Genomic DNA, 10,134 nt, shown 5'->3' on the forward strand with positions numbered 1-10,134 from the left:
GCCTTTCTGCACTCCTAACAGAGAGCGTTGAAATTTGTTCCTAGAATGAAATTTTCACTCTCCAGCGGAGTGTGCGCTGATATGAAACTTCCTGGCAGATTAAAACTGTGTGCTCGACCGAGACTCGAACTCGGGACCTTCCTTTCGCGGGCAAATGCTCTACCAACTGAGCTACCCAAGCACGACTCACGCCCCGTCGTCACAGCCTTAATGCCGCCAGTACCTCGTCTCCTACCTTCCAAACTTCACAGAAGCTCTCCTGCGAACCTAGCAGAACTAGCACTCCTGGAAGAAAGGATATTGCGGTGACATGGCATTGCCACAGCCTGGGGCATGTTTCTAGAATGAAATTTTCACTCTTCAGCGGAGTGTGCGCTGATATGAAACTTCCTGGCGCAGGTTCGAATCCTGCCTCGGGCATGGATGTGTGTGATGTCCTTAGGTTAGTTAGGTTTAAGTAGTTGTAAGTTCTAGGGGACTGATGACCTCGGCAGTTAAGTTCCCTAGTGCTCAGAGCCATTTGAACCTTTTGTATAAAAGTGCACTGGCGGAGCTGTAATTCGTACTCAGGTGATGCGAAAAGGTTTCCGACGCGATTATGGCTGCGCGACGAGAATTAACAGATTAAGAACGCGGAATGGTACTCGGAGCTTGACGCATGGGACATTCCATTTCGAAAATCGTTAGGGAATTCAATATTCCGGGATCCATAATGTAAAGAGTGTGCCGAGAATAACGAATTTCAGGCATTACCTCTCACCAGCCTTCACTTAACGACCGATAGCAGCGGCGTTTGCGTATAGTTGTCGGTACTAATAGACAAGCAACACTGCCTTAAAATAACCGCGGGACTAGTGTGGGACATACGATAAACGTACCCTTAGAACAGTGCGTCGAAACTTGGTGTTAATGGATTATGGCAGCAGACGTCAGATGCGAGTCCTTTGCTAACAGCGGGGCCTGCACCGCCTCTCCTGGGTTCCTGGCGATATCAGTTGAACCGTAGGCGATTGGAAAACCGTGACCTGGTCTGATGAGGTCCAATTTCAGCTGGTAAGAGCTGACGGCAGGGTTCGAGTGTTCACGGTTGGACTGCAGTTGTCAACAAGGCATTCTGCAAGATATTGGTGGTTCCATAAATAGTGTGGGCTTTGTTGACATGTAATGGGCTCGGTCTTCTGGTCCAACGGAACAGATCATTGACTGAAAATGGCTGTGTTCGGCTACTTGGAGCCAAACAACGATGGAATTTTTACGGGTGAGAATGCACCATGTCATTAGGCCGAAACTTCCTGGCAGATTAAAAGTTTCATATCAGCGCACACTCCGCAGTAAAGTGAAAATTTCATTCTAGAAACATGCCCCAGGCTGTGGCTAAGCCATGTCTCCGCAATATTCTTTCTTCCAGGAGTGCTAGTTCTGCAAGGTTCGCAGGAGAGCCTCTGTGAAGTTTGGAATGTAGGAGACGAGGTACTGGTGGAATTAAAGCTATGAGGACGGGGCGTGAGTCGTGCTTGGGTAGCTCAGTTGGTAGAGCACTTGCCCGCGAACGGCAAAGGTCCCGAGTTCGAGTCTCGGTCCGGCACACAGTCGAAATTTGTTCCACCTGTATCTTCTTTGCATTTGCAATTAACATTCAGGACCGACTGTATCAACGTCAGTTCAGCAATCCGCTCCGTTATACCCTATGTAATCAAAAGTACCCGGACCGCTGTTAGTTGACACTATAACGGTGTATGTCCACCATTGCCTACATGACGGCGTGAAGACTGCTGGGGAAACTTCCAGTGAGGTGTCTGAATGTCTGTGGAGGAATGGCATCGAGCAAAGTCAACGTCGTAAATGACACACAAAATTTTCGATTGGGTTCATGTGGAGCGCTAGAAAGCCAATCCATTTTGGGGATTTTATTGTCTACAAAGCATTGCCTTACAGACGCTGCTTCACAACACGGTGCATTGTCGTGCTGATGCAGATCGCCTCCTGGCTATCCGTCTACTGTACGCATTACACAATGCCGAATTCCTATTGCCCAGTATGTTAAGCAGACAATCAGATCATCTCTAACGTTATTATACAGTCGGTATTTCTAATGTCCGCCAATCAGATTACCACAAGTGCCGGCCGCTGTGGCAGAGCGGTTCTCGGCGCTTCAGTCCGGAACCGCGCTGCTGCTACGGTCGCAGGTTGGAAGCCTGCCTCGGGCATGGATGGGTGTGATGTCCTTAGGTTAGTTAGGTTTACGTAGTTCTAAGTCTAGGGGACTGATGACCTCAGATGTTAAGTCCCGCAGTGCTTAGAGCCATTTGAACCATTACCACAAGTATTTTACACTAGAAATTTCGTAATTCCGAAACTAAATAAAATTTAATGAAAACAAAATGCGATTCCTTTCCACAAAATACATTACTAATAAATTTAATACTCAACGCCTCTTCTGCCTGCCTTTTATAAAGTCAAGCTCACTCTGACATAAGTCACAAATGCCCCTATTGCACAACCTTCTCAAGCATACATTCACACAATTTTAATAAAATATAACATTCTCGCTTTATGTGTGTCCTCTGTTCGCCCTCCATAACATTCTCACAACCAAAACCGATGAAATAAATTATTTTCCAAAATACTTTTAATTACGTCAGAAATCTGTGCGAATGAAACGAAAGGAAATTCCAGAAATTTAGATGGTATGAACCTATCCTATTGGTTGTATTCTCAATTGGTACTATAGATAAACATATTACAGTTCCTAGCTCAATTTCACAACGCCAGCTGGGTTATTATGTGTTTCAGGAAAATATTTATATTTCTGAAAATATTAAAGTTATAGATTAGAAATTTTAACAATATGGTTGCGTTATCCATATCATTTGGTATACTACACTCCTGGAAATGGAAAAAAGAACACATTGACACCGGTGTGTCAGACCCACCATACTTGCTCCGGACACTGCGAGAGGGCTGTACAAGCAATGATCACACGCACGGCACAGCGGACACATCAGGAACCGCGGTGTTGGCCGTCGAATGGCGCTAGCTGCACAGCATTTGTGCACCGCCGCCGTCAGTGTCAGCCAGTTTGCCGTGGCATACGGAGCTCCATCGCAGTCTTTAACACTGGTAGCATGCCGCGACAGCGTGGACGTGAACCGTATGTGCAGTTGACGGACTTTGAGCGAGGGCGTATAGTGGGCATGCGGGAGGCCGGGTGGACGTACCGCCGAATTGCTCAACACGTGGGGCGTGAGGTCTCCACAGTACATCGATGTTGTCGCCAGTGGTCGGCGGAACGTGCACGTGCCCGTCGACCTGGGACCGGACCGCAGCGACGCACGGATGCACGCCAAGACCGTAGGATCCTACGCAGTGCCGTAGGGGACCGCACCGCCACTTCCCAGCAAATTAGGGACACTGTTGCTCCTGGGGTATCGGCGAGGACCATTCGCAACCGTTTCCATGAATCTGGGCTACGGTCCCGCACACCGTTAGGCCGTCTTCCGCTCACGCCCCAACATCGTGCAGCCCGCCTCCAGTGGGGTCGCGACAGGCGTGAATGGAGGGACGAATGGAGACGTGTCGTCTTCAGCGATGAGAGTCGCTTCTGCCTTGGTGCCAATGACGGTCGTATGTGTGTTTGGCGCCGTGCAGGTGAGCGCCAGAATCAGGACTGCATACGACCGATGCACACAGGGCCGACACCCGGCATCATGGTGTGGGGAGCGATCTCCTACACTGGCCGTACACCACTGGTGATCGTCGAGGGGACACTGAATAGTGCACGGTACATCCAAACCGTCATCGAACCCATCGTTCTACCATTCCTAGACCGGCAAGGGGACTTGCTGTTCCAACAGGACAATGCACGTCCGCATGTATCCCGTGCCACCCAACGTGCTCTAGAAGGTGTAAGTCAACTACCCTGGCCAGCAAGATCTCCGGATCTGTCCCCCATTGAGCATGTTTGGGACTGGATGAAGCGTCGTCTCACGCGGTCTGCACGTCCAGCACGAACGCTGGTCCAACTGAGGCGCCAGGTGGAAATGGCATGGCAAGCCGTTCCACAGGACTACATCCAGCATCTCTATGATCGTCTCCATGGGAGAATAGCAGCCTGCATTGCTGCGAAAGGTGGATATACACTGTACTAGTGCCGACATTGTGCATGCTCTGTTGCCTGTGTCTATGTGCCTGTGGTTCTGTCAGTGTGATCATGTGATGTATCTGACCCCAGGAATGTGTCAATAAAGTTTCCCCTTCCTGGGACAATGAATTCACGGTGTTCTTATTTCAATTTCCAGGAGTGTAAATATGAAAAAGATGGATTAATGTTTAATAGTGCTTCTTCAGATTCATGGCGATACGTGCAACGTATTGCACGCAGCTTTAGACACTTAGACCCTTTTCACACTGGGACACTGGTGACGGTCGCCAGGGATGGTCACAAGTGACTGTGGTGAACAGTCTCGGATCACTGGTGTCCGACACCGCAGGTATTGCCAACTGATTAATTAGTGAAATGGACTCGTACAGGGGTAGCAACTAAATTTTTCTAGTCTTTTATGTTCCGAAAACTAAGATATTAAATTTTAAAAAAGAACATGAAACCTAACAATTTTGTTTTTCTTGTCCATGCTCTTCTCAATGAAATCAGACACAAACTTGATTTCTTGCCACGCATTCGTTTTCATCACTTTATTGCTATAGTCATCGCTTTCCACATCCCAAATAGTGGGACGGCTTTCTACTTCACTTACAAAATCTTCCGTGTTAATCAAATTTAAACTCGTGGGTACAGTGTGTACAGTGTAATGTACAATGAATATTTCGCATCACAGTCTCAGATGTGACTGCCTGTCGGTTGACAAATCTCCAGCGCTGTGTGTGTGTGATCAGTGTTACAGTGTGAACACTCCAGTTGCAACTAATGCGCCTCTGGCGGTGACTGCTGTAAATACAGTGACCTTGTCCGTTACATGTGGCGAGGGTGAGTCACTGCTGGTTCACAATGGCTCTGTGAGGCAGTGTAGTAGAGATAGCCAAACTGAAACACGTAAATGTTTCGAAACAAATGAAACAGTACAATGTAATGTTTCGATATGGTGTTTCGAAACAGTGAAACAGTTTGTGTTTTGTAATCTAATAAACCTACACATTTTATCATCTTGAATGTCTACTGTATAAGTATGTCCATATAAACACAAATGAGGTGCGAGAGCGCTAATCATATCGCAGAAAGTATGAAACTATCACTTGGGCGTCTTGGCAGTTTCGTATTTCCTGCAGCAAATGCGCTGCTTTTGTGTCATGTGACTTTCATACTTTTCAATTGGCTTAGGACAGCCATAGCTGAAGACAGAAGAACCACAACGAACGGAACTGGAGGTCGGAGCAAACTGCAGAAACAACGGATATCCTACTGGGATTCCCACATTCCGTTAGTATGGGTAATATACCCATCCTGATAATTTCCATGCACACAAAGGGAATCATTGTGGATAATAGGCACAATGACTATAGACTCACAAATAACGCCAAATAATTCGAATAAATAACAAAATATAACAGAAAAAAAAATTTTGTGTTTCAAGGTGTTTCGAACCGTTACTATAAATTTACGATGCTTCCCGTTCACCATTACACTATCAGTGGTATGTCAAACAGATTGCTTGCAATTATACCTACATCAAATTTATGTACATGTCTAATAACTGTCACTCTACGCCTTTTCTTATTTAAAATGTTGTAGTCTTACTTGCGTTTCTTAATATGATTACTGTACATGAACAGAGAAGCGTATGTTATAAAAAAGTGTAATTTAACTCAATGATTTTCACATATTTATTATTTTGAATGTGAATAGTAGGCGTTGTTTTATTGTTTGGTTAGTGTTTATAAAGCAGATGTTACGCCATTTCGGAATAGGACAGTCAGCTAGAAACGAAGCTTTATTTTCGGATATCTTAAGCTTCATGGTATTGCTTGTCAAAAGATTTCGACACTCTTGAAAGTGTTTCATGAACTGTTATGAAGTTGTTTCAGTATCTGTGCCGAGCCCGAATCTCGCCCGACACAGAGCGGAATGAAACATCACTGTTTCGATACAATTACTCCGTTCCAGGCACAGGTGGACTGAAACAGCCTTATTTTGAAACAACGATACAGTTTCTGTGTCTGGCTCGAGATCCGAGACAGGGGCGGAATGAAACACCACTGTTTCGAAACAGTGAACCATAGCCGTTCCGAAACACTGAAACAGTTCCAGGTATCGATACACTGTATCGAAACACAGAAACAGTGGCCAAGTCTACAGTGTAGTGTCCCGGTGTGAACGCTCCAGTTCAAACGAATGTATCTCTGTCGGTGACCGACACCCGTGTCCCAGTGTGAAATTAGCCTTACACGGCTCGATCGGCCCAGCAGCCACCGTCAACTGTTCCAGCGTGAGAACCAAAATCTGCTCTCCTCCCGGCTTTTCAGTGCAGGATAGCACCGTGTAAAAATTTACTACGTTACAAAGTGGCTGTTGTTCCCTAGCAACGGCATTGCCGCAGTGGATACACCGGTTCCCGTGAAGTCACCGAAGTTAAGCGCTCTCGGGCGTGGTCGGAACTTGGATGGGTGACCATCCAGGCCGCCATGCGACGTTGCCATTTTTCGGGGTGCACTAAGCATCGTGATGCCAATTGAGGAGCTACTCGACCGAATAGTAATGGCTTCGGTTAAGAACACCATCATAACAAGGGGGAGAGTGGTTTGCTGACCCCACGCCCCTCCTATCCGCATCCTCCACTTAGGATGACACGGTGGTCGGATGGTCCCGATAGGCCACTCGTGGCCTGAAGACGGATTGCTGTTGTTCCTTAAGCCGGTATTACACTATCAAATTTCTTTGTCAAAGATTTGATCAAAGATGTGATCCAATATTCCGTCCAATATATTTGACAAAGATCTTTGACGTAGCGCTAGAAGGGGTATTACACTGTCATCAAATTTTTCGTCAAAGTTCAAGATGGCTGACAACAACTTGTTATTAACCGCAGCAGTTGTACGTACCCCAATTGCATTGTGTGCACATGCGGAAAAGGAGTGGGGGAAAAATGGAACCATACATACGAGGTTGACAGTCTTAAAGTCCTGGGATTACAAGTTGATAATAAATTCAGTTGGGAGGAGCACACCACAGAACTGCAGAAAGGCCTTAACAAATCTGTATTTGCAATTCGAGTGTTAGCAGACATAGGCAACATAAAAATGAATAAGCTTGCATACTTTGCCTACTTTCATTCCATAATGTCATATGGGATATTATTTTGGGGTAAATCTTGAAGTCAAACAAAAGTTTTTAGAGTCCAAAAGCGTGTAATACGTATTATTTGTGGAGTAAATTCACGGACGTCCTACAGAAACCTCTTCAAAGAACTGGATATACTAACTACTGCCTCTCAGTATATTTACTTCTTAATGAAATTTGTCGTAAATAATATATCTCTTTTTCCAACAAACAACTCAGTTCAGACATGATCTGCACAAGGACTTAAAAGCACTTACTATAGTTCAAAAAGGGGTCCACTACTCAGGAACACTCATCTTCAATAATTTGCCAGGAAACATAAAAAATTTAGTTAGAAATAAAGATCAGTTTAAAAGGAGCCTGAAAAACTTACTACTAGCCAACTCCTTCTACTCCATTGGCGAAATTTTTAATAGAAACAAATGGTGTATTGTATTTATTCATACTATTAGTATTGTTATTTCAGTTTTAAAAAAATTACATGTTCCACATCCACGAGGCTCTCCTCAGCACGGATCTATGGAACGAAAAACTAATCTAATCTGGGTGAAGCCGTGGGTTTTACGACGACACGATAAAAGCATTCAACAAAACTTGTTACGTGAGCTTAAGTGAAAGACGTCAAGTCGTACATCAATTACTTAAGAATGGATGAGCATACATTTCTGTATGTGCTCAGTGAAGTGTATCCTCATATCACAAAGCACAATATTCACTTAAGAACTGCTACATCTTCAGAAGACAGGCTCGCTCTAACACTCCGATTCCTTGCTACAGGAGAGGGCTATGTTATGTTATGTTAGGTTAGGTCAGGTCAGGTCAGGTCAGTTCTGGTCAGGTCTCCAATCTTCTTAATCTATTTTTGTATTCAGGGTGCCTCACGTTGTAAAGCGCCTCATCAGCTTCAGACATCTTTATTAATTTTGTAGTTGTCGGCGCACACCAATTGTATTTACCGGCAATGGTTATAAAAACACTACAGACGACAGAACGCTGCAGCGATGGTAGCGCTCCATATGGTAACATGTCACATTACAGTGAACGGAAGACAAGCGGTTTCTTTGATCAAATATACAGCGAGGCCCTAGATTTGATCAAATATTGGACGACATTTGACAAAGTCCCTATTACACTATCAAATATCTTTGACAAAGATATTGGACAAAGATATTGAACAAAGAAATTTGATAGTGTAATACCGGCCTTAGCAATTGTCAAGCACTGTAAATACGTCAACAGCAGCACAGCAATAGGTTAAAAAAAATAAAATAAAAAAAACTTTCACTTGTAACGAAGGTGCACTGTAGATAGGATGATTCCCGGGCATGAAATGGCATCTGGCTGGTCCAACGGCAGTTGTCAGCTGAGGCGCGCATCCCGACGGGGACGGTGCCGCAGCAAATATGTAAAGCGCATTTTTAGCTTTAGCAGCTCGACTCTGGCTCTTTGTGCCGAACCGGCTCCTTTGAGCGCGCGCGGCAGGCAGCGGGCGCGCTGCACCAGCGCCGCGTCGCGGAGGCTCAATCGATACTCAATTTGTCGTTGAGGCGGGCGCACTTGACGTCAGGAGCGGCGCAGCCTAATCCGTCACGTGAGGCACGAGTCCACGCGAAGCGCCAGCTAGGCACGCCCCAAACTGCTGCTGGCAGCTGGGGCGACAGCGACACACACACACACACACACACACACACACACACACAGCTACCAACAGCTGCAAGCAACTGGCCACAGAACAGGGCCAACATTCCAGTACCACATGTCTCATCAACTTCTCGTTGAATGGACCCATTTACCAGGTCATTTACAGGTGTTGGAAACGGAACGAAAAATTCACAGTATAACATATCTATGTTGTTGTTGTTGTGGTCTTCAGTCCTGAGACTGGTTTGATGCAGCTCTCCATGCTACTCTATCCTGTGCAAGCTTCTTCATCTCCCAGAAACCAGATGGCAGTTATAAGAGTCGAAGGCCATGAAAGGGAAGCAGTGGTTGGGAAGGGAGTGAGACAGGGTTGTAGCCTCTCCCCGATGTTATTCAATCTGTATATTGAGCAAGCAGCAAAGAAAACAAAAGAAAAATTCGGAGTAAGCATTAAAATCCATGGAGAAGAAATAAAAACGTTGAGGTTCGCCGATGACATTGTAATTCTGTCGGAGACAGCAAAGGACTTGGAAGAGCAGTTGAACGGAATGGATGGTGTCTTGAAGGGAGGATATAAGATGAACATCAGCATAAGCAAAACGAGGGTAATGGAATGTAGTCGAATTAAGTCGGATGATGTTGGGGGTATTAGATTAGGAAATGAGACACTTAAAGTAGTAAAGGAGTTTGGCTATTTGGGGAGCAAAATAACTGATGATAGTCAAGGTGGAGAGGATGAAAATGTAGAGTGGCAATGGCAAGGAAAGCGTTTCTGAAGAAGAGAATTTGTTAACATCGAGTCTATATTTAAGTGTCAGGAAGTCATTTCTGAAAGTATTTGTATGGAGTGTAGCCATGTATGGAAGTGAAACATGGACGGTAAATAGTTTGGACAAGAAGAGAATAGAAGCTTTCGAAATGTGGTGTTACAGAAGAATGCTGAAGATTAGATGGGTAGATCACATAACTAATGAGGAAGTATTGAATAGGATTGGGGAGAAGAGAAGTTTGTGGCACAACTTGACCAGAAGAAGGGATCGGCTGGTAGGACATGTTCTGAGGCATCAAGGGATCACCAATTTAGTATTGGAGGGCAGCGTTGAGGGTAAAAATCGTAGGGGGAGACCAAGAGATGAATACACTAAGCAGATTCAGAAGGATGCATGACTACAGTATGTCTAATTGTTTCAAAACGATACCAA

The sequence above is a fragment of the Schistocerca cancellata genome, chromosome 2 (genome assembly GCF_023864275.1).
Source record: "Schistocerca cancellata isolate TAMUIC-IGC-003103 chromosome 2, iqSchCanc2.1, whole genome shotgun sequence".
Taxonomy (NCBI): Eukaryota; Metazoa; Arthropoda; class Insecta; order Orthoptera; family Acrididae; genus Schistocerca; species Schistocerca cancellata.